The sequence below is a fragment of the Zootoca vivipara genome, chromosome 1 (assembly GCF_965207765.1).
Source record: "Zootoca vivipara chromosome 1, rZooViv2.hap1.1, whole genome shotgun sequence".
NCBI lineage: Eukaryota > Metazoa > Chordata > Lepidosauria > Squamata > Lacertidae > Zootoca > Zootoca vivipara.
The window spans coordinates 30009945-30036646 of record NC_142582.1 but is presented as its reverse complement, the minus strand read 5'-3'; the positions used below and the strand labels follow the sequence as shown (position 1 = coordinate 30036646).

General features: G+C 41.2%; 1 protein-coding gene across 1 annotated transcript in view; it reads right to left on the bottom strand.

Moving 5' to 3' along the window:
* The window catches only part of ACVR1 (activin A receptor type 1), a 74977-nt gene that overhangs the window by 34789 nt on the left and 13486 nt on the right, over nt 1–26702 (bottom strand). The gene's annotated exons all lie outside the window — the stretch shown is intronic.

Sequence of the window (26702 nt, the reverse complement as noted above, 5' to 3'; positions counted from 1 at the left end):
TCCTTATTTCAGATATTGTGATATATTGCTTTGTCACAATGTTTAGCTGGTGATATATCACGATGATGAAAACCAGATTATCACCCAGCCCTACCAGCCAATCCTACAGAAGTTAATATGAGCAGGGGCTTTCACAAGAATGCAATATTTTATTTCATTTTATTGGAAAATTGTTTGTATTGAGTTGTTAAAAATGTACAATGAACCTAGAACAATGTAAACAAAGAACTCCTTTGGAGTGGCATTACAAAAGTTCATATCACAGAATATATGAGCAAGTGCTCAGTGATTCAGAAAAGAATTCAGAGAGTATGTCCCAATAAAAGCAAATGTTCGTAAACAGAATGCAAGCCATTTAGATATGCCCTACGCAATGTAACCTGACTCATTGTAGGTTGCAGTAAACGTCCATCCTTGTTTACATAATAAGTAAAAGGCCACCATATTGCAACAGATTTGTCTTCTTTACATTTTTCACTAACTGCCTGATTCTGTTAAGCTAATCTTTCTGACAACGTGTCCCATATTTTGGTCAGCCAGCCTTTTATAGACAATCCAGCCAACTTGGTCTGCTATCTCAACTGGTGAAGTCTCTAATTTGAAAAAAAAAAAGCAGGAAGGTTGCAGCTTGCCCATTATCTGCTTCTACATGAGGGGCGCACTATTCCTGTATAAACTATGCAGTCTATAAATGCCTTCAAATATTGGCAATACTGTATTTAGCCAAATGTTTGAGATATGTTTGAGCCTAACTTTTCAGAGTGCTAATTTAAGTTCAAGAAAAGGGTTTTCAATAACACAAGCATGTATTATTAGGGCTCCAAACGAAATGTCTGGTATTGCTTGAGGTGATCAGCTTGCCGACCCAGAATATCAATAAAAAGACTCCATAAGGCAGTGTTTCTCAACCTTTTTTGGGCCACGGCACACTTGTTCCGTGAAAAAAATCACGAGGCACACTACCATTAAAAAAGTTAAAAAATTTAACTCTGTGCCGCCCTATATTATAATTATGACTGTAAGAAACACTTGCCAAATATTGCTTTCCGGCGGGTCAGTGGTGTGTATTGGCGGCCGCCAGGCTCGTTTGCACTGAGCTTTGGGAAAGAGGAGGAGAAATATTGCTTTCCGGTGGGTGAGTGCTGTTTATTGGCGGCCGCCAGGCACGTGACAATGCAAATCGCCCTTCTCGTCGCCGCACGTCGCGGCACACCACCCAGCGTCTCTGCCATAAGGAAACCATGATGAATTATATATGGCATTAACGTTCCAGAACAAGGGTAGGCAAAACAGTGCCCTCCAGTCGTTAGACTACAATTCCCATCATCCCTAACCATCAGTCAATACTGTCTGAGAGTAATAGGACTTGTAGCCCAACAACATCTGGACAGCTATTGGTTTGTTCTGGAAAGTTAAAAAGTGGGAGAACAGAGGGATCCGTATATGTCAGAGATGTCATTCCACAAAAGCAGTTCCAAACAAGTGTGACTTTCGTGAGATGCTGCACCAGTGATCTAGCATAGCCTCTCTACCTGAGAAGTTCGACAAATGCGCACACATCTCTGTCAGCACTGGAAAACCACTGGCGGGATAAGAGCAAATTGATGCTGTTTGAATTAGCTGCTACGCTTCCCAAATTGTTTGCATAACAGCACTGCATAGAACCTCAAGGGGAGGAGAAGGCAAGGAAGATGGCAAAACTTCATCCATCGTGAACAAGTCCCACTCACCTTCACAACCCACCCACAAGTCACTGTGTAATTACTTCACAAAGCCACAGATGTCCCAACTATAAAAATACCCAAGCAGCAGTGGTTTAAGTGTTTTTATAGCACAAGGGCAGATAGGCCTTAAATTAGCTCCCATCCCAAATCCATACTCCCCACACAATTCAAACATAGTTTACTTTTTAAAAAACAAAAACAATCAGGATTTGGTCTATATGCTGTCTAGATACTGTTCCTTGAAATGCTGCACAAATAATTACCAACTAAGATACAATGAGTAATACAGGGAACCAGGCAGAGGGCCTTCTCTGTAGTGGCACCCACCCTGTGGAATGCCCTCCCACCAGAGGTCAAAGAGAACAACAATTACCAGACCTTTAGAAGGCATCTTAAGGCAGCCCTGTTTAGGAAAGCTTTTAATGTTTGATGGAATTCTGTATTTTAATATTTTGTTGGAAGCCACCCATAGTGGCTGGGGGAACCCGGCCAGATGGGCGGGGTATAAATAATAAATATTATTATTATTATTATTATTATTATTATTATTATTATTATTATTATTATATCCAGTGTCAATCATACTCAGAGTAAGCCCGTTGAAATGAACAGACTTAAGTCCACTGATTATCAGTGGTGCTATTCTGAGTCATCTAGTCCAACCCCCTGGCAATAGCCATTCTGGTGTGGTAACCTAGGTTTAGGGTGCCATTTGGCACCTAGCTTATATATCTAAATTTCTAACATTGAAGAGCCTAACCACAACCCCAGATTTGGAGAACACACTGAACCAAGCCATGGCTAGTTGACACTCTACACACCAAGCTAAAAGGTAAAGGGAGGAACAAAAGGAGTGGAAACTCATATCCGCAAGTCACCAAGACTACATGGTCCTGGTAAACCATAATTTAGCTTACTGTGCTGTGTGAACCAGGCTAGTAAACACAAACTAATGGTGGTTTTTATGCACTTGGAGAAATTATCAACACAGCTTTCATTGTGTTGAGTTGCTGCACAGATTTCATAAGAACAGCAACAAAAAGAATAAGAAGGAATTTGCAATATCAACTTGCCTGAAATTCAGATTCTCTGTCCCAGGGATATGGAATTAAATACTGTTTGTCTTATTAATAAACTTCCTTTTAATCAGAACAAATGGTTTAAGCAAGAATTGAAAAAAGAAGGTTGACAACATTTCTTGTCTTGGTTCCAAAGAAAACAAAGGTAAACTAAAACACTTATTTTTAAAAAAGAGAGTCCCGCTCCTTTCTACTGTATGAAGTTCTCTAAAACAAGCCAACATTCTGCCTAGGCAGTTGACAGCCCACCAAGAAACTTTTGGAAGGGATGTCGAGATCTCTTCCTGGCTGCCATTTTGCTCAGATCTGCGGCTATGACTGTTAATTCAAGCTGGTTAAAAATAAACCTTGAAAGAAAGCCTATTGATTTTAAACACACACACACCCCAATTCCACGCAAGGAGATGCCAAGAATTCCAGACAAAAAAAAGTGAGGTTCCGCTGCTACCTTTCCCTTAGATAAAAAGGAAGCCCTCGGAAAGGATTATTGTTAAGGAATGGGAGATTAGAATTATGGATGTTTGGAGAAGAAACACAACCCTCTGGACATCTGTTAATTGAGCAGCCTTCTTCTGCAGCAGGCTGGGGGAGGAGGGAAGAGGAAGGCGGTCAAAGAGATAAAAGAGGTGGCAATGAACCAAGACTTGAAGCTCGAGAGAGTCCTTCAGTCCTGCTTTCTATTCATAATAGACACAACCTCTAGTTGTAGTATCTCAGTAGAGGCGGCCCAACTCTAACCAACAGACTTACTTCCCCAGCTTTGATTTTCTATCTTGCTTGTCACTTTTGAATTTAAATATGAATACTTCCATCTTAATGTAGCCATGGCTGTTATGTGTGTGTACAATTCCCTCCCACCCCCTCCCAGGAGAGACTTACAAGCAGTCCAATAAAACCCACTATCTTGAATGCACACATTCAGTTTTTCCCCTCTACCTTGCTATGGCCTCTTAATCAAAACTAATTTTTTACACAAATTGCAAAAAACACACACCCTTACAGACCACTTTTCAAGTCTCTGAAATACTGGCTTTGATTCTGACAAAAGCGGCCTCTGTTAATAAAAAAATCGTTGTGCTGACAGAATAAACCCTTCCGTGATGGCCACTCGCTTTCCATTCATGAAGTGACGTCAGAATCCAAGCTGCATACTTCACTCAAGACACAAATATTATAGATAGTGGCATTCCTCACAAGAAAAACAGCACTGTTGCTATCATTTGGTCCCCCATCACGTTTCAGATATCTCTCCACACACAAATCTATGAATGATTTTGTTTTAAAAGATTAGCAAGTAATCTTCAGTAGCTACAATTGTGCAAGATTACCAAAGCTAAACCTCTAGTATTGCCTCACTGGGTTGGCTTGTACACCTGTACTACACAAAGGTTTTGAGTAACTTGTTTCGTCAACTCTCTAAGCTTTGTGTAAAGCTGTACTGTATATCTTGTTTGCATTGCCAGCAATGTTTCCATCTGCGGACATATGATGAGGTGGACTCTGGTCCACAAAACCGTAGGCAGTAATAAATTTGCTTAGCCTTTAAAGTGCTACTTTGTGTTTTTCCCCCCAGTTACGGACTAAAAAAACCTATCCCTCTGGATAAAATTGCAGCTTTGAGAGGAGTTGGGGGAGACCCTCTAAACTCTGTTTTCTAAACCCAAACGCTACCCCTGGAGTGGCAAATTCGGCACAAACTGTGTTCTATTGTAGCATCAAAGTGTGTATCAATATTTTCCAAGCTGCCCTTTTTTAAAACAAGGAAGAAAGGTCCAGACAAAAAGCCTGTGCTTGATTTATTATCATCAATGATTATTTAAAGTATGAAAGATTGGGATATTTCTATCATATCGTTAAATATATATATATCTTACAGCTGATAGAGTAGGTTGTGTGGGTGGTACCCAAAACTGTTCTTATTTTTATCTGTAAACTGCCTTGATTCCCTGTGCGGGGGGGGGGGGGAAGCTAGGGCTTGAATAAAAGAGGAGGAGGAGGAGGAGGAGGAGGAGGAGGAGGAGGAGGAGGAGGAGGAGGAGAAGAAAACAGCTTACTATGTGGGCATACCCCAGAATTTTGGCTGGCTTCACTTCCTAAAGTGCAAGTAAACACACACCCAGTGGCAGAGATAGGCACCCTGGGAAGGGAAGAACTGTTTCTCTAACATTTGTATGGCCATACAATGGTGGGTTTGGAGCACTGCTCCTGTGTAGAGTTCATAATCCTACTCATTCCTTACCTTGGGCCAGTATACCTGAAGGAGCATCTCCACCCCCATCGTTCAGCCGGGACACTGAGATCCAGCTCCGAGGGCCTTTTGGCAGTTTTCTCACTGCGAGAAGAGAGGTTACAGGGGACAAGGCAGAGGGCCTTCTCGGTAGTGGCACCCGCCCTGTGGAACACCCTTCCATCAGATGTCAAGGAAATAAACAACTATCTGACTTTTAGAAGATATCTGAAGGCAACCCTGTTTAAGGAAGTTTTTCCTGATGGATGTTTTATCGTGTTTTTAATATTCAGTTGGAAGCTGCTCAGAGTGGCTGGGAAAACCCAGCCAGATAGGTAAGGTATAAATAATAAATTATTATTATTATTAAAGCTGAAATAACTGTGCAATGTGGCCTGTGTGTTGCTGGGTAAGGAAAATTAAGACCTGGATCACTCCACTGAAAACACACACACCTCTCCCATAGATGTTCTCATCTTGGCTAATGTACTGCTAAAGTATACAAATAATAATAATAATAATAATAATAATAATAATAATGTGTGCCAGACTCTTGTGCTGCATCCCCCTCACATTTCAATAGCTCAACACACACACACACACACACACACACACACACACACACACAGAGAGAGAGAGAGAGAGAGAGAGCACACTTATGCCAGTTATGATGCCGCCGCTGAGCCAACTCATGCAAAACATGAGTAAGTAAGTCTTCAATCAGCTCTTTCCTTAACTTTTGTCCATTTTTATCAGGGACCACCGAAAGCCCTCCTTTCACCTGCAATCCTCAAAGGTGATGGAGATGAAGGACATGCTGGTCTAACCACCAAGATACTTAAAATGTGTTAACAATGTGTTGCATTCACACTTACAGAGGAACTGATGCCATAAATAGAAGGGCAGGAATATTTCTAGCTGATGGAATTCCCCCCCCTCTCTTTCCAAGAAGTTACCAGTTGCTATCTGTGTGTCTTGCATGTTTATGGATGATAATCAACCAGAAGAGGGGCATGTGGGTTTTTTTTTGGTTTTTTTACAAAAGAGAGGGATGAGTAAAGGCAAGGTACACTTTGTTTTTAAATTTGTAAGGAAACATGGCAGCCGGCTGGAGAGGCCAGTAGAGGAAATCCCAAGGGTCCCTGCTCTTCCCACTTGACCAAGGACAGCTGCACATCCCATATCGTCCACCAATTTTTGAAGAGAAGGCGGGTACAGCAAACTGCAGCCTCCCCTCAATCTGTTGCTGTTGAACTACTACAACCCACCACCCTTGACCGCTGCCCATGATGGAAAGGGCAGATGGGAGTTGGGAGCCCCAACGAAATAGGGAGGGTGGCAGGCTGCAAATGACTAATCTCTTGAGCAGCAAGTCCAATTTTTAAATATAAGTTTTAAGTTTTCTCTCCCCTCCCCCCACTTCTGCCACCCTGAAATTATTCCAGAAGCTTAATATCAGACAGAATATTTCAACAATGAGAAAATAAAGTAATGAGAAACTTGAACCATTTTCCTGAGGTAGCCCTCTCTTGGTGATCTGCCCTCTGCCCTAACACTTTGTTGCCAGTGTTCATCTCTGCAAAAATTCAGCAAGCTTACTACCTGTAAGGCTGACTGCTTTCCTCCTCACTCAGCAGTTACAGGGTTAAACAAATGCTAAGCCAGGAGGAAGCCAGAAAATACTGGCCTACAAAACTGCCTTATGTTTGAAATTCATATAGTCCTTCCTCCTTCTCCTCCACCTCCCATCCTGGACAGTATTTTTCTTTCAGTTAGCTGGGGGTGAGGGGCATGTTTATCTTATTGGTATGGTGGGAGAGAAATTGGATAATTTGCAATGTGACTCAAATGCACAGCTGTTCATTAAATATACACCAAAAATACAAATATAAGCAGGGAAAGACAAAGACAGTATAATGTGCTGGGGGGGGGAGTTATAGCAGGCTAATTGTAAAAGAATAAGGGGGGAGGGAGAGCAAGTTTAAAAAGGTTGCAGCAAGTCCCCAGAGAGTAGGCCATCTGCAAATATGATAGACTACGCCAAGAATACATTTAGAAAATTTAAGCCAAACATTGCAGCGCAGTATGTGTGCATGTTCCCCAGGCTCTCTCCGTGCACCTGAAAATAGGTTGCTCTCTTTTTTTCCGTATTTGCAAGCAGAGGCTGGCTTGCTCTTTTTGTTCCAGAAAAAGCAAGAAGCTGAGGGAGAGCGCCCCACCTAAAAGTTCAATTCTCGTGTTTAAAAATGTAGGGCTGTTGCTACAGGTTATTCACTCCAGCAAATCTGTAAGTATCCACTCAAGTAGTTAATCTGACAAAATGAATTACCCATGAATTACCGGCGTCTCATATTTTAACTCCAGGAGTCTCGTAGTTTTTTTTTTGTACTCCTGCCATATGAAACAGTAAAGATGAAATGCAAGGGCTTAAATAAACGAGGAAGAATCAATATCCCTGTCACAAATAGGCAGCATATATATGTAAGCGCTCTTTACTGGTTTGTATCTCCTCAATTCACTAATCATGACAACAGCCCTATTATCCCTATATATTGCCCCCAGTATGTGATGGAATATGAAGCAGGGATTTGCTGACACTCCTCTTGCATACCATCTCCCGAGAGGAATCCATTTTGTAACCATTCCTACCATTCACACCTCTACACCAAGTGTTTGTACGGACACTTAATTTTGTATTAGGAGTGCCCCAGTTGGTTTTAATTTGTAAAACGAATCCCACCAAAATGCATTACTGCAGTTTCAGTCTGGAGGAAGACAAGGGCTCAAAACATCTGCAAGTCACAAATGGCAGCTTTTCAAACACACAGTGTAAGGATAAGCATGTTTACTTGGAAGGAAGCCCCTTAAAATTCAATGGGTCTTATTCTCCAGTAAGTATTCAAGATGACAGTCTTGGTGTCTCAATTAAAGTCCTGCTTCAGTTGCTCTCAAGCTGCACCTCTCACTCTTCTTTGCATGTGGTGGATTCCTTATGTGCTCTCACTTCTGCAGGAGAAAGCAGCGTTCTGTGTATATCCAGTCACAGCAAATGAAAACACACTAGGTCTAGTTAGGCATCCCTCCAAACTGTGTAGAAGCAACCGCGTGGAAAGGCATGTGCACTGGCCCTGCCACCATCCTCAACCTTTCCGCATTCAAGGGGCATGGCCCTAGGTTTTTGCACGTTCAGCTCAACACACTTAAGTTCTTCCCTCAACTGGGAACCCTGTGCAAACGGAGTTCTTGGTCACGGCCAAGATGCTAATCAATGTCCAGCTGAACATGTAAACAATCCTAAATAAATCCACTCCATTCAACATGGAGATATATAAACACAAACACCAATTTTGGGTCAGGGATAGCATCCATCATTGACCTCTCCAAACCTTATTTCCACATGCCTGTCCTATACATATTTGGAATAATGCCTTAAAAAATGTTTCTTCTATAACCCATCACAAGTTCACATAAATGACACTTTCATGCTCATAACATGAGATGAAACAGTGTACATATATGTGTTTGTCTGTGTCACATACCAGAGAAGTGATACCCGGGTAGGAAAATGAGTGGATACGGTAATACTTAACACAGACTCACAAACTAGTCCACAAACACCGCCCTATACAGTATTGTTATTGGATCAGCTGCTGCAGAATAGGTTTTGTTTGTTTCAATGCGATATTAATACACCTTGACGTAAACAAGGCCAGAAGGTGGGTTTTTTAAATACAAATAAATAAATACATTTCATATGTATTGTGTTAAAATTATGAGTTATAAAGTGTTATATGAACAATAATTTTATATATGCTCCCTGCAGGTGAGCATTAATTAAAAAACTGAGAGGTTGTTAATCAGTTGCATTTTTTAAAGTAAATATATTTTCACAACTAATGTAAGCAGCTCATATCTCTGACTAGGCAACTTTCACACTGTTCACAAGAATAGAACCTGAAATAGATATATATAGATGGCAATTTTTATCTCTCAGTACCTTACCACGCAAAATCATGCTAACATACTTCAGGCAAACTTCAACTAACTGCGGAGAATACTGTAATGTTTTAATTATACACCTCTGTCATTGGTCCCCAAAATCTAAAATGGAAATTCAAGCATTTATTACATTTTTATGCTATGCATATCCAGGCCCTTGCAGAGCCAGGCAGAGGCCCGGGCCAGGTAGATAATGTGGGCCCCCCTTTTTTCCCCTGGGGATCACTGAAGTCTTATAAATAAGTAAGTATATAAACAATTTTTACAAAAGTTATGCTGACAAATAATTTTATTTCAAGGCTTGAACCGTATCTCCAAAGAACACAGCAGAATACATCATGTCTGCGGTAAGAGTGGAAATTTAAACCTAGGTCTCTCCAATACGTAGTCTAACCACTACAACATGCTGTAGAGGACAAAGCGTTGTCATACTGAAGCAAGTTGGCCCAGCATGAGCTGTCCAAGCAAGGAGTCACATGGGATAAAAATGAGAGCCATTGCTGGGGATGTGATTATAAGATGCTAAGAGGCCAGACATTACCTAGGGGGTACCAGTGTGACACAGGCAGGGGGGGGGAGAGAGATAGGTCAATCAGACACAGTATATTTTGTTAATACACCATTCACCACTTCCTTAAAAATCTTTACATGTATGAAACTGCAATAATAAAAATAACTTCTCTCCTGATCTGCATGAAATGTAATAACCTTTTGCAAGAATGGAAGCCAAATTACCTTGCTAGAAGAAAAGTGATTTCCTGGGGACAAACTTGGGGGGCGGGGAGTATGAAAGTCTCTTCGTTATATAGTGAAGTCTTTTTTTCCCTTTTAAGTAGCGAGATTACCCAAGTATAAAAGTAACCCTCTTTGTCTTGTAAAATGCCCACACTCTTCAAAATAACCTCTTCATTTTTTTTTTTAAAAAAGTCATTATTAGGATTGCCTTTTTTTTTAACGGCAAAATTATAGTCAGCTCGAAATGGTATTTTAAAGTATTGACCTTTACTGTAATGTAAGGAATCCTTTCACAATCCATCAAAAGCTTTTAAAACCATGCAGCTACTTTGCTTTCAACAAAACCTATTAGCCTTTGATTGAGAAGTCATAAAAAAAACTAGGTGTGTGAAAAGTCAGGCAGGAAGGAAAATACCCCCCAGGTTTTTTATCAGAACGTTATATTAAAATATGAAAATAGTTGGTCATTTGACTGCTCAAAATAAATGGTGGAATATTTTTAAAAAATAATTTATTAGAACACACACACTTTCTAACTACAAAGTTCAAAAGCTAATTACTTGCTATAAAACAAGTTATAAACAACTTTCATCTATTATTATTTAGAACAATGATATGCAAATAAAAAGATATGCGACTCATCAAGCAATATAACAGGAATAGGCTAAAACTGGAAATCAAAACATACACATGAACAGGAAATAAAGAGACAAAATACGAGGTTTGAGCTGTAGTCCAGAGCAAATAATTCCTTTGTAATTATCAAACATCATGTTGCAATTAAAAAGGTAAGAATAAGAATAAGAATAAGAATAAGAATAAGGAGGAGGAGGAGGAGGAGGAGGAGGAGGAGGAGGAGAAGTTTGGACTTGATATCCCGCCTTTCACTCCACTTAAGGAGTCTCAAAGCAGCTAACATTCTCCTTTCCCTTCCTTCTCCCACAACAAACACTCTGTGAGGTGAGTCTGAGATTTCAAAGAAGTGTGACTAGCCCAAGGTCACCCAGCAGCTGCATGTGGAGGAGCAGAGATGCAAACCCGGTTCACCAGATTACGAGTCCACCGCTCTTAACCACTACACCACGCTGGTGTGTGTTTGACGCAGTCACATCCACACAGAATCACAGAATTGTAGAGCCGGAAGTGACCCCCCCCCAGCTCATCGACTTGCAATGCAGAAATCTCAACACATGGTCCTCCATTCAATTTGAAACCATACCAGACCCTGTTTAGCTTTGCAAATGTGCTAGAAGTTTTTGATTGTTAATCTTTGGTAGCAGATCCCCCACCCCACCCCCAGTAAGAATTAAAGTAGTATGTTGTTCATTTCCTGAGTTCTGCTTGAAGCCTGTGTGTGTGTGTGTGTGTGTGTGTGTGTGTGTGTGTGTGTGTGTCAGAATTTGTTAACATTTCTGATGCCCAGTTTGGGGAGCATTTCTTGTTGTTTACCATGAAATGAAACTCCCTATTCACCCTAGGGCAAAAATAAGACACTGAATTTTCCCAAACTTGCAGAGCAAGGCCCGCTCGGTGTGCCAGCTCTGGAGTGTTGAGGATGATCTCTTGCTCACTAGCCATGGGGCAATTCCAAGGGTTTGACTCAATTTTTGCTCATACAGTTGTACCTTGGAAGTCAGCCAGAATCTGTTCCGGAAGTCCGTTCAACTTCCATAAAGTTCAGAAACCAAACCGCAGCTTCCGATCGGCTGCAGGAAGCTCCTGCAGCCAACTGTATGCCACGGAAACCCCGTCAGACTTCCAAAGAACATTTGCACACCGGAACACTCACTTCTGGGTTTGCGGCATTCAGGAGCCAAAACGTCCAAGTACCAAGGCGTTCGGGATCCAAGGTACGACTGTACGTGTAACCCTTAGAACCAACCGCTTTTGGTGTGTAAACTGCAGAAATTGCTGAAGGAGAGATTCTTGTATTGGTGTGGCCTGCGTGCTGATTTTATTGCTTTTTATGCATAAATGGTATGCTTCCCAATTTTATTTGCTCTTCTGTTCATATTATACTGATTCTTTTTTACAGCGATTTATCTGAACCGCTTTTGAACTGCTCTGGTGGCAGATGAGTGGCATATAATTTAATAGATGAAATAAGGAAAACGGGAGTTCCAGTTCTAAGGAAACTGCATATCCAAAGTGTTTTGCATTCCTTTGGTCTGCATAAAAAGAGACTCCAATAAAAATTACCACCAGTGCAAATCCTTTGATTAAAAAGGTGTATCAAAACAACCACCTGTTTAAAATGCATTACACTGAATGGGATGACTCAGAAATCACTACTCCATCCCCAGGGCTGAAGAAGATCCCAGCGTGTTTAGTCAGTCCTCTCACTGCAAAAGAGATCTTTCCTCATCTTGTAAGGAAAGCGCCATCAGGCCTTCATTCGAAACAGAAGAGACCCATGGCCAGCTAAGGTGCTTTCCATTGCACCTGAAAATGAGCTGGGAATTGTCATCTCCCTGACAAAAACTGGGGTAAAGGAAACAGAATATGCCCTTCCTCTTGACTTCAGGAAACTGCCTGCTTCTTAGTACAATACCATTCAATTCACCATCAGTCATGCCTCACCAAAGTGCAACACTGATACGTATATTTTTTAAGCTTGCTATCTGCCTGGGCGGAATACTTCTGTCTAAAAATGCATGTTTTTTAACCCAGTATGTTTAAAAACCAGGTGCTTTGTTTATTGTTTTCCACATGCCTGAGCACATACTCTGCATGCAAAAGGGCCCAGAAACTCAATCCCAAGTAGGGCTGAGAAAGACTCCTGTCTGACACCCTGCGGTATCACTGCCTGTCAGAAATCAACAGTACAGTGGTGCCTCGACTTATGAATTTAATCCATTCCGAAGGCACCTTAAATTCGTAAGTCAAAAAACGCCATTGGAAACGCGATTTCCCATAGGAATGCATTGAAAACGGAAAAATTTGTAAGTCCAAGCAACCCTATCTAAAAATTCGTAAGTTGAAAAATCCCTATCTAAAACTGCGCGGGTTTTTTTTCCCAGATGTCGAGACATTCGTAAGCATGCGGCCATTACCCCCATTCGTAAGTCGAAAAATTTGGTTGTCGAGTCGTTCGTAAGTCGAGGTACCACTGTACAGTGGTACCTCTGTTTATGAACTTAATCCGTTCCGGAAGTCCGTTCTTAAACCAAACCCATTCTTAAACCGAGGCGCGCTTTCCCTAATGAGACCTCCCACCACCGGGCACCGTTCTACCGTTCGGATTCCATTCTTAGACCAAGGTAAAGTGCTCAAACCAAGACACTATTTCCGGTTTTGTGGAGTTTGTAAACCAAATCATTCTTAAACCGGACTGTTCTTAAACCGAGGTACTACTGTAGTGAGTTAAATTGACTAAAGGTCTCACCCAGTGGCCTGGTTTGCACATCACACTAAGCCAAGCTATTGCTTAGCATGAATGCACAATCCAGGAGAGTGCAGACATGTTGATCCTCTCTTCTTGTTTTGCTGCTTCCCCGTGCCGATATTAGTTTGGCTAAGTGTGTCATCCAAACCTGGGCTCATGGCTCAGCCCTCCTGGACCAGCTACAAGTAGCAAACCATGTGACAAGCCGTGGCTGCAAAAAAACACATTTTTGTGCTCCAGGGCAGCATTGGCGTAGGAGCAAGAATGCACACTTCTGTCATCTGAATGCATCACAGCCAGCAGCTCGTGGGAACCGAAGTAGCCAACAGCATGAGGCAGCTACTCATGAGTGCCCAGAAACAGCTCTGACTATGCAAGGAAAACAAGCCAGAGACTGCAGGTGCAGGTTTGTATTTATTGTTATGCAGACATTTGGGAAGAGTAACTCTGAAGATGTTCCATTTAGATTTTTGATTCCCCTCCCCTTTTTTAAATTGTGGCAGGGATGCCCCCACCAAAAAAAATGTAGGGAGGGAAACCCTTCTGTGAGGCAGAAGCACAGACCAAACTCCTAAAAGTCATTCCACAGCCTTCCTTTCTCGCCCACCTCCCTTCTTCTCCTCCTCCCTTCACCAACACACATTACTTTCAGCAATCTGTGCAGCTGCCTCTTTGTGCAGTTGGCACCGATCACTGCCAATCTGGGACTTATTTCCAGTGAAGACGGTATTGTTTTATTAGCTACTTAAGCAGTGCATGCACCATTAATGGAGTTTTTATCTCTCCATTTCCCTGACAGGGCAGAACCAGCCAGTCTGACTCTGTTATTATCATTAGGAAAGCTCACCCCTCGCTATCTTTAATCCAAACAACATCTGGATTCATAGCAGCTCTCCAATAAATAGAGGCGAAAGTGCACACTGCATTAGCTCCCCGAGAACAAACGTTTGTGCTTTTGTACATGCACAAGTGATTAGATAAAATGTCTCCAGCTAGCCATGCACAGTTTTTTATTAAAAAAAATAATACACATTTCCTATTTTTGCCTTATAACCCTTGATAAGATTTTCAAAATTACACATTATACAATTAAGATCCCCTCCCCACACCTTCAAACAAATAGCAAAGTTAGAAAAGGAAGGGGGGGGAAACAGGGCAGTGCTTCCTATTTCTGCAGCAACATTTACACACAAGCAATTTTACAGGAGGGAGGAGCCGCGGGCCTTTGAAGCCTTGAGTAACATGCCAAGGACTTCAATAAGAAGAAATTAAAGAGCCCTTCACTGAAATATTATTATTAATGTGTGCACAGATGACAAAACAGTCTGGCGCCGAAGTGGCCCAATAGACATGTCCCACTGTAACAGACAGCTGTCTCCAGTGTCATTTAAGTATGCTTTTGCTCGAAATCAACCCCTCAGTGTCTCCCAAGAATCAATAGAGAGAAGAGAACTGTGAAACCCCCCTCCCCCCCAAAATACATGCAACTACTCATATTGAAATATTGCTCCTCAATGAGGCCAAATTTAGATTCACAAAATGTTTAGAGGTATGCATACCCCTGCGTCCCCCCAGAAAAAAGCACTGCGCACACACACACACACACACACACGTATTCATAGTGTGGACCCTCTGGATACGAACTTAATTCATTCCGGGGGTCTGTACGTACCCCAAAAAGTCCGCATCTAGAGGCGCCGCTTCCATGCACACACGCGACACGATAGAGAGCTTCTGCACATGCACAAATCGCACAGAGAGCTTTTGCGCATGCGTGCACAGCAAAACCTGGAAGTATGCACTTCTGGGTTTGCTGCGTTCGCAACCCGAAAGTTACGTTACCCGAAGGTAACGTAACCCGAGGGTCCACTGTATAGGCTAGATCAGGCATCCCCAAACTTCAGCCCTCCAGATGTTTTGGACTACAATTCCCATCATCCCTGACCACTGGTCCTGTTAGCTAGGGATCATGGGAGTTGTAGGCTAAAACATCTGGAGGGCCGCAGTTCGGGGATGCCTGGGCTAGATGATAAAACATAACAACAGGGCCTTCCACCAACAAATAACCCTGAGGCAAAAGAAAAACACAAAAGAACTTAAAATCTGCGTTTCACCTTTATAAGAAAAGAGAAGTCCAGCTTTAGTGAAGGGTTTCAGCTCCACAAAGACATGACAACAAAACACGAAGGCAGAAAAGTGTTTGGGAAGGCACTCCAGAGCAGAGATTTTCTTCCTCGTTGTTCAACAGAGATACCTACAGTCTGAGCCACAGGCTCCACTGCTCAGATGCGGAAGCAGCGCTTCAGATTAGAGCACCATGCCATGCTGTTAATGACAGGCTGCGTAACCCGATTCTCTCAGTGGGTGTCTGGAATAAGCACTTCCTCCTCCAGCGCCCCTATCCCATTGTCCCACCCCACTGCGCCAGCTGTTTCTGACAGCCAAATTGCTGCCCATTAAGCAATAAAGGCTGTCAAGAAAAGGAATTTTCATTTCTGTAACGCATAGGCCTCCTTGGACAAATTATACAGTTTACAGTCCTAGGCTACGGGAACCTGCTTTCATGTTGAAATGCTGCCAAACGTAGTCTTAAAAATAAAATAAAAAGTTCCAGTTGATAATTGCATCAAACAAGTGTGAATGACCAGTGCAGAAACAAGGCACATGTTTCACAGAGTAAGAACCAAGCACTGGAAATGCTCATGTGGAGCTGAAAAGATTCTCAAGATTTCCTGCATTGGTTTTCCATTTTTTTTCTTCCAACGAGCTTCAAGATAGTGCACATGAGGATTATCCTGCTGTATCCTCACAACCACCCTGTGAGGTACATCAGGCTAAGGGACTTGCGACTGGCTTGTTGTCACTCAGCAGGCTTCATGGCTGCACAAGCCCAAGGCACTGCCTTTCTAACATTTTTTTTTTTTAAAATAAAGTTTATTGTAGATTCAAACATATACAACAATTAAAAGAAAAGATCCAACTAAACAGGACAGACACAAAAACAAAATCCCCCCCTCCCCCCTACCTCCAGAGTCACTCTTTCCCTCCCCTGCCCTTACCCCCAACCCTGTTCCTTCACAACCTAAATTAGACTTATCTGTATTATAAATATTTTCATCACACACACGTTATTACAATTTTGTACCATTAGAAACAAAATCCAAATTAAGAATAATAATGCAGAATATTACCATACAAATAATATCCAGAAAATTAGATTCTTTCTTATCTTCTTTATCCTTGAGTCTTACTGTCTCGGAAAGAGGATATGTATAATCCACATATACACATATACATTTGAAACGAGAAATATGACATCCATAACATTAATCATTTTTCTTCTTAATTCTAGAATCCTGCTACGTCGGAGAGAAGAGACGGATTATCTATGTGTGTACTAAGATAAATGGTAAGTGATTCCCAATTCTTTAATTTATCCCTCACATTTGTTTCCTTCAATAAATCATGTTTTCTTGCTAAATTGTAATATAATATTAATTTATGTAACCAATCTTCCTTCTTTGGAATCTCTTGAGATTTCCATGCTCTTGCCAATAAGAGTCTAGCTGCCGCCGTTGCATAGCTCACTACACATCTATCATTCGGTTTTATGTCCTCTCCTAACATCCCTAATAAAAAGATCTCAGGTTGTTTCTTAAAAGAGTATTTTACGATTTTCTTTAACTCTTTATAGACTAATTCCCAGAAGTCTTTAATGAGATCACAGCTCCACCAAATATGAACATATGTCCCGACTTCTTTACAGCATCTCCAGCAGATATTGCTTACATTTGGGTACATTTTAGCCAATTTAGCCGGTGTTAAATGCCATTGATTTTGCATTTTAAATATATTCTCTATCAGATCATAATTTGGTGTAAATCTCGAGTCTCTTTTCCATAGTTGTTCCCATTTTTGCATACTGATTGTTTTTCCCAAATCCTGGCTCCATTTAATCATATAATTTTTTGTTAGCTCCTCTTCTGTTTCCCACTTTAATAGTATCTGATATAAATTCGAAATGTATTTACCTTCCTTATCGATTAAAATTTCCTCCAGGTTCGATTTATTCTTTTCAAATCCCACTTTCTTGTCCAATTGTAATCTCTGATTAATTTGAAAATAATCTAACCACGTATTTAAGTGGTGTTTTATTTCTTTATATTCTCTCAATTTCAGCGTTCCTTCCTTTTCTTCCAGGAGCATACGGTATGTGGGCCAGGTGTTATTCATATTACGTCTTCTCACCGCCAATAGTTCGGCTGGAGAGAGCCACCAAGGGGTTTTTGGTTCGAAGAATCTCCTATATTTTAACCAAACTTTAAATAAAGATTTTCTGATCATATGGAACATGAAAAAATTCTTCTTGTCTATCCTATCTTTCATCAAATAATAGTGCCAGCCGTGTCCTAGCCCATCACCTTCTAAATCTAATACATCCGAATTTTTTAAGACTACCCATTCTTTAATCCAGACTAATGCCGCTGAATCATGAAAGATTTCCAGATCTGGGAGGCCGTAACCCCCTCTGTCCTTATGGTCTATCAGGATCTTATGTTTTATACGGGGTTTTTTTCCGTTCCAAATGAACTCCGCAATGTCCCTTTTCCAATCCCTAAAATATTTCTCCATCCCCAACAGTGGAAGGTTTTGGAAAAGGAAGTTCATCTTAGGCACCACGCACATCTTTACGGCTGAGATTCTACCCATAAATGTTAATTTTAATTTCCTCCAAACGTCAAATTTCTTCCTAATTTGCTTCCAAGTTTCTAAATAGTTATCCTGAATCAGGTCGATTGCTTTTGTTGTCATCTCAATTCCTAAATATTTCATTTTTTTACTAATTCTGAGTTTTGTGGTTTCTTGCAGCATTTTTTCCTCATTTGCTTCAAGATTTTTGACTAACAATTTTGTCTTATTATAGTTTATTTTCAAGCCCGCCAATTCCCCGTATTCTTCTATCAGCCGGATGGCGCTGGGAATGCTTGTAATCGGGTCCTCTGATGTTATTATAATATCGTCGGCAAAGGCCTTTACTTTATAACTTTTATTGCCCACCACGATTCCTTTAATTTCCTCACTTTTCCTAATTGTATTTAATAAAATTTCGAGCGTGATGATAAATAAGATGGGGGACAGAGGGCACCCTTGTCTTGTCCCCCTTGTGATGTTAATTTTGTTCGTGAACTTTCCATTTATAATTAATTTAGCATTTTGGGAATTGTAAATGGCCTTTATTGCCCTTTCTAATCTATCCCCCATTTTTACCTCTTCTAACAATCTTAGCATAAAGTCCCAGGCCACCCTGTCAAAGGCCTTTTCCGCGTCCACGGACAGAATTGCGGCTTGTTTGTCTCTTCTATTTTCTAAAAGTTCTATAATATTTATAACATTTCTTATATTGTCTTTGGCGAATCTGCCTTTCACAAAGCCAACCTGATCTTTTTGTATTATATCTTCTAAAATGGAGGATAATCTATTCGCTAACAGTTTTGCAAATATCTTGTAGTCGCTATTCAAAAGCGAGATTGGTCTAAAGTCGTTCGGAGTTGGGGTTTCTAGCTTTGATTTTGGAATTAGGATTATTTGCGCTTCTTCCCAAGAGTGCGGGATAGTGCCTTTATCCAATATTAAGTTGAATAAGTCTTTCAGAGGGGCCAACATTACTTCATCCAGGGTCTTATATAATTCCGTAGGGAGGCCATCTGGGCCTGGGGCCTTGCCATTTTTCATCATTTTTAGGGTCTCCTTTATTTCCTCTACTGTTATTTCCATATTTAACGCTCTTAACTTATCTGATGGTATTAATGGCATATTATGTTTTTTAATAAATTCTTCTATTTTCTCCAAATTCGCACCTTCTTTCTGGTAAACCAATTCATAATGTTTTTGAAAGGCTTTCACAATCTCACTTGATTTCTCTAGAATTCTGTCATTAAATTCAATCTTATTAATAATTTTCTCTTTTTGTCTCTTTTTTAGTTGCCAGATTAATAATTTGCTTGGTTTGTTTGCCCATTTAAAATTTTTGTATTTCCAAAATTGTAAATTTTGATCCAATTCATCATCAATCATTTTCTCATATTCCAATTTTAAAATTTTTAATTCATGTTTTATGGCTTCATTTTCCTTTTTTAATAATTTTTTTTCCTTCTTTCTGATTTCTTGTAGCAAGTTAACTTTTTTCTCCTCTCTGATTTTCCGCCATTTTGCATTTTGTTGAATGAAGAACCCACGTAGCATTGCTTTCCCAGCGTCCCAGACTATAGTAGGGTCTACTTCTCCCCTATTATTTATATCTAAATAGTCTTTATACTGTGTTGATACATCTTGGATTATTTTTGGGTTTTTTAACAGGAATACATTCAGCCTCCATCTTCTATCTTTTACCTCTGGAACAAACGTCAACCATACCGGGTTATGGTCCGATAAGGTGCGTGAACATATTTCCACTTTTGCTAGTCTCAAAACAAGTTCCCTGGGAATCCAAATGGCGTCTATTCTAGACGCCACCTGGTGTCTATGGGAGAAGAACGTGAAATCTTTTTGAGAGGAGTGTTTATGCCTCCACGCATCTACCAGATCTAGGTTTCCCGTCAATTCATCAAAAAATTTTGGTAGCTTATTTTGTTTTTTCCTTTGGGGAGGGCCTGATTTATCTAAGATTGGATTTTTGATTCCGTTCAAATCTCCTAACAGTATAATTTTATCTCCGTGATATTTCATCAGTTGGTCCTCTAGCTCCTTAAAAAAAGCCACTTTGCTACCATTCGGGGCGTATATCCCCACCCAGATCCAATTCTCTCCTTCAATCCGTGTTTTCACTATTACAATCCTGCCTTTTTTATCTTTCCATAACATTTCTGGGCACCATTTATTTTTTATATATATCACCACTCCTCTCTTCTTCTTCGTGTCGGATGTTACAAAATCTAGGCCCAATTTTTCATTTTTTAAAACCCTTTCATGTTTAATGTTTACATGTGTCTCTTGGAGACATATCACATCCCACTTTTCTTTTTTCAGTATATGGCTAGTCCTATTTCTCTTCTTATTATTATTCAATCCATTAATGTTCCAAGAAATTACTTTAATACTCATATTTATTCGATATAACCAATTAAATCACTAGAGGGGAAAAAAGAAAAAAAAGCTACGAAAAGAAAAAAAAATGGAGAAAAACAAAACAGAAAAGAGAAGAAGAAAAAAGAGAAAGGAAGAAAAAACAGACACGGGGTAGTGGTCAGGAGTAGAAAAAAGTCCAACCCACAATTCTATTGTAGGATTAATCTTCTAACGCTCCTGCTTCTTCAGCCTCATCAAGATCGCTTGCCGCTGTTTCGCCTTCCTCGCCTTCCACCTCAGTTTCCGTCTCTTCCTCTCTCGGTTCTTGTCTCTCCTTAATCTCTCCAGTCTTTCCCCCCCCAAGTTGTTGTGAGTATGTCCTGTAAAATCTATCGGCAGAGTCCGGCGTCTCAAACTTTCTCCACCTCCCCTTATAAAAAAGTGAAAGACCCTCCGGATATTCCCACTTAAAAAAGATCTTTTTAGCTTGCAAGTGTTTGGTCAAAAATTGGTATTTCTTTCTTTTCTGAAGAAAGTGTGGTGGGATTTCCTTCATGACCACTATCTCGACACCGTCCATCATCAGTCTCCTCTTCCCTTTAGTCTGTAGAATTTTATTTCTGAGCCATAAGGTCGTGAAGGACACCAAGCAGTCTCCCGGCCAGTTATTCATTCTTGCTTTCCTGGAGTTGATCCTGAAAGCCTCTTCAATTCTTGCTTCTATCTCTCTCTCATCTATCTGCAGCCAATTCGCCAAGGCTTTAGACACTCTGATCTCAATGTTCTCTTGTGGTAATTCTGGGATATTTCGAAAACGGAGGGTTTTTTCTCTTAATTTCATCTGCATAAGAGCCAAGGCATCTTGTTGGGCTTCAAAAGCCGCCTTTTGCTTATCAAGCTCTTTCCTTATGTCTTCCGTTTCTTTCTTACCACCTCTTTTTTCCTTGGAGATCTTATCCACAGTTTTTTCTATAATTTGGTTTTTAGATTGGAGCTCTTGAATAGTCTCTGCCGTTTTATTTGAAGTCTCTACCAGTTTTTCCAGATGATTTTTGGATTCCTGGGTGTCCTTTGCAATGGTTTCATATTTCTCTTCAATCTTTTCCACCTTATCTTCCAAGGTTTTCACCCTCTCGTTCATCTCAGACTTAATTTCTGCTAAATCCTGTTTTATTTCGCTTATATCGCTCCTTAAGCTCAGAATCAGCTCTTTAAGTTCCATTTCGTGGTTGGTTAATGAAGTTCTTCTTTGTTGTGTGGTCTCAGCATTTAGTTTCTTCACCTTCTCCAGTTTCTTATTATCCTGTGGCATGCCTCTATTTGGACACACGATGTCGCACTTGCTTGTTAAACGAGGGTAGATCACTGTAAAAGCAGGCTTTATTTGAGCCGCTGACTGTCAATATTGTCTCTCCTTAATTATGTAGTGTCCCTTTAACTCTCCGACGCTCCTGGCGGTATGCGTCACTTCACTTCCCCGTTCTTTAGCACTTTTGCTGCTTAGTCATACTGTCTGTCGCTCTGTCGCCATTTTGTCTCGAATAATTCCCCTCTCCCTTTTGCCACACTGTTACACGACTCAGGACTTGTGTGCGTGTGCTTCCCTCAATTCTAAGTCCAACAGGCTCCAATAAATTAGTCCATATATCTCCCCCCTAAATAAACGTTTGGTTGTCCCCTCAAGCGTCTCTTTAAAAACTTTCCGTTTCACTCCTTCCCTTCTCCCCCGTCTCGCTTCTTTTACAATTATATAATTCGCTGCATGTAGGGGGGGGGACGCTCTCAGCGCTTTTATTGCCCCTTCTCCCTTAGTTCTAAACACGCTCGGAGGTTTGCGAATGGGATTAAAATAGATGGAATTTTACCGACGTGATCGCTCAGGCTCGGTTTGGCTTTCTCTGCTGGTCCCGCTGTTCTTAATGCGTCGCAGTGTCCTGGTCTCTTTCTTCCTCGCGCTGTACACACGAGATATCCGGAGTACACACGGACACGACCGACCGTTCGGACGAGGATCGCCTCCCCGACCTTTCTTGGGGTCCGCTAGCCACGCGGGTACCCCCTTTTGCCCAGCAAAGTTAGAAGTGCAAGAGCGCTCTTTTTTTTCCTGCCTGTGAAACGATCCGCGGCAAAACCGGAAGCGCACTGCCTTTCTAACATAATAGCACAAAGGAGACTTTCAACTGATACAATCCTTATATATATTTTTTGGAACTAATTATCTGAATGTCTTAACGAACAGCAAAAAGAGTATAATAGCAAAACCCAAGTAGCAGAAAAGTGTGTCGAGGAGGCAAAAGTTATGCACTGTGCATATCTATATATATATATATATATATATATATATATATACGCTTAATTTCCCCCAACCTCAAACAAATACAAGTGGCTTTTTTCAGCTGCAACTCACTTCTCAGATGGGCACCATTGCCATTCTAAGAAAACAAGAGAGGTGTTCATGGTGACTTCGGGCACCACTTTTAAAATAGCACTGCATAAGTCCCTCTATAAAATACTCCAAGAATTCTGCTACACTTCTAGGGTGGTAGCAGGGAAGGAAAGTGTTAAAAACTTTCTCGACTTAATATCCCACTCTCCATAAAATATCAAATGAAGTGCAGCTGTATGTTTTATTGGGCTGAGATATCTCTGGCGGGCAATCCTACTGTAATAGTTTTCTGCAAATGCAGTTCTGCATGGTTTGCTGAAAGATGCAACACTGTCCACAATACCTCCCCTTCCAAAATCCCATGCAAACCAGCAGCATAACTCAAACAAGATGTACAATAAAACTCCTAAAATCAGGGCTTCTCTCAAGCCAGATCTGCAAATTGAAGCAGCCCAAAAGCTGCACCACTGTTCATGCAATATTCATAGTACATCCTATTCCCAAGGTACAAGGACATGATAACACCTTCACATTTTGTGTGTGTGTAGAACACAGATTTTTTTTTTCCATTCACAAACAACTAATGCTGGGTATGTATGTAACCCATGCAAGGTTCTGTGCAGCCCAAAGTATAATTCAAAAGGGTTCTTAATGGCACAACCACTTCCTGGTTGAGTGGGGGAGATGTTGAGACAACAGCAGTCTATAAACTGGAACAAAGTCAGGCTGGTGTGCAAATGCTCCATACCCAGGGGCCAGCTCACCATTTAAGAATCCACAACTCCAAGCTCTGCACAGAGAGGATTGTGCCAAACCAAGCCGAGCCAGAGTTAGAATTGCAGTCTCACATCTAAACAAGCATGCTCAAGTTAACAACTAGAGAGCAGACCACTGTGGTTCCAATTCCAATATATCAGAGCCAACCTCAGAGTTTGTAAATAGGCAGGCAAGGGGTACACCATGGAACACAAATATATAATATTGCAACCGTAAGATATTTTCATCTAGTGTATTTGTATCTACAAGCCCAGGTTCAAGGCTCTTGTGTTGATATACAAAGCCCTGAACATCTTGGGTCCAAAGGCACTTTAAAAACTGTCTCACTTTTGAATTTTGGGCATCTCTTGATGCTTTATTGCTGACAGGCCTTTGCACTTGTTTAAAATTTTAATTGACTAACTGGTCATTTTAGCAATGATCTTGTATTACTGCTAAAGTTTTTTTAAATAATGTTTTTATAATTGCTGTACACCACCGATATATTTTATGAGAGGGGAGTATATGAATATTTTAATAATAATAAAAAACAACCCAGTGGTTACTGACTATTCAGAACCATCAATATATCAACTCAGTGCTGCTCATCCAGTTCTTAGAGTCAGTTAAATTGTGTTGGGGAAAGTGCTTTGAGCACAATGGCGATTTTATGTCAAGGTAAAGAGGCTGGGTGGGGAGGAGAGAGAGAGAGAGACTGAAGGTCAAAGGTCATCAGACATGGAGCCCTTGAATAAGAGATCCTAAGCATTCCACATTCTTGAGCTGCCTTGAACCATATTCAGGGAGGTTAAAGAAAGAGAGGCTGCTGCCAAGTCATCAGGTAGCTCCACTATGTACCTGCCAAAGGTACATAATATAAGGCAGGCATCCCCAAACTTCGGCCCTCCAGATGTTTTGGACTACAATTCCCATCATCCCTGACCACTGGTCCTGTTAGCTAGGGATCATGGGAGTTGTAGGTCAAAACATCTGGAGGGCCGCAGTTTGGGGATGCCCGATATAAGGTTACCAGTTGTTGTTGTTTTCAACGAATCCGGGGACACTTTCCAACTTCAATGGATTTTGTATGGGGAATGATTTGTAAATTCGGGGGCTGTCTCCGGGAAACAGGGGACTTCTGGTAACCTTAACATAATATGCATCCTTAAACTTTCACTTATGCATGACTGTTAACCCTATTTCAACATCCCACATACACAGATTTTCCCCAAAGGAGACATGTCTCAAGTTTACACCTTGCATGTCCTCCAGGTGGCCAAGCAAGATCCACCAATACAATGAGACTGCGGAAAATTGAAACGCACCCAAATATCTAAGCAACTTGTAACAACCTTACCCAACTCATATCACCTTAGAAATTCTCACAGGAAGCATGAACAAATAAGGTAAAGTACATAGAAATAAATATGGTGAATAGATTCATATTTTAAAACTTGAGCTAAGTTATGCCCCTCAAGTTTGATTTTCAAATGAATTCTTGAGCATTGTCTGTTTAGAAACTTTGTCCCCCATCCTTCCTGACAAAAATTGATTCAGCGTGAGTAATGATCACTTCTGCACAATAATAATATTGTTCTTATTTCAGAGGAGGAGCTTAGATGACAAGAGTTGAAAAACAAAACTCCCCTCCTCTGTTCCAGACCTTTTAATCAACTCTTATAGAACTTTCCATTAACATGAACAGTGAAAGTTCAAAATCTAAACCTACATAGTTCATACAGCTGAATTAAAAACATACTGTAAAGAGACTCTGTTGTTCCAGACACAATTGACTCCTGCAGCCAGACTGAAGCAGGAAGAAAATGCATGCACAGCAAAAAAAAAGAAAGAAAGAAAGAAAGGGAAGGGAAGAGGGAAAAGTTTTGCATACCTCTTTAGAGGCTCCATTGCACTACACATTTTAACAGTGAAGCAGCCTGGTCAGAGGGACAGACAGCTGTGATGAAACTTGATCTCATGACTCAGTTATAGCTGTAACTCAGACAAGGCCTAAGGGCCTGTTCTCACCACCGAGCTGAGCTATATGCAAGCACAATTAGAGAGCACCAGTGTTACAACATGTTTTGGTTTCTAACAAGGATGCCCCAGCATGCCCCGTGTGTCTGGATTATGGTTTTCAACCTGCTTTGTACAGTGCGGCTGCACAGCCGTTATCCCACCCAAAACACAAAGCTGTGATTAAGACAGAAGCACCTCATCCATGCCAGGGCGTGATCAGATTTCTAGTGTGGATTCAAAACAATACAATTTCCTGCCGCCACCCCCTTCCTTTACCGCTTTCTTTGATGTGCTCCTGGGTGCTGCTAAACTCAACTTTGCAAAACCAACACTGGCATTTGCAAATGTGTGAAGATTACCCTTACCATTTTCTGCCTTTCGGGAATTGTCACACCCAGCTCCAGAAAACCGAAATACTAAAATCCTTTTGAAATGCTAAATATGCATACAGGCAAATTCAACTGTTAAACCCCCCTTGGCTCTGCATCTCCACTACATACAGTTCGCAATTCCTAAAATACTGCCGCATCAGCAACAATTCAGAGGGTCCGTGTGAAGGACCAAGTCTACGAGCCTCATATCAAATGCCATTTTTCATAGTATACCGTAATTTGGTGCGTTATTACGACAGTTCTTGCCTACTTTGCTACATTATAAATCATTGCTCTGTTTAAAACAGGGCATTGCTGGCAGCCCCAGAGTTCAAGAATACTAGTGCTATTACCTCCACAGTTGTGGCTTGTGCCATCAGGTGCCAAGCACCACAACAGGCCTCTCTACAAGCATTCAAAGAACACTAGAGCACTCAAACTGTGTGGCGTGCAGAGCTGTGCACACTGGCATAACCACCTCCATGCCACGCATACCTGGCATGGTCCCTCTTTTTGCTTGTGAGCGAAACTCAACAGGTGTGCAGGGTTCCTGATCATGGGGAGGATTCTGACATTGCTCAACTCCACACAAATACAGCTTGCACCCATGTGCATTCTCTGAATGTTTGAGCAGAAGTTTGGCTGCCAGCAATAGCGGTCACAAACACTGATTGATAAATCAACTCAGAAGGCAGAACAATCGGTATACAGTCATACCTCTTGTTACGAATGCTGCGGGTTGCGTACGACACGAGATACGTATGCGCCGAACCTGGAAGTACCGGAACGGGTTACTTCCCGGGTTGGCGGTTCGCGCATGTGCAGACGCGACAAATGACGTCATGCGCAGAAGCGCCAAATCGCACCGCGCACATGCGGCGCTTCATGTTGTGTACTGCTCATATTTTGTACGGGGCTCCGGAACGGATCCCGTACGCAACATGAGGTACCACCAT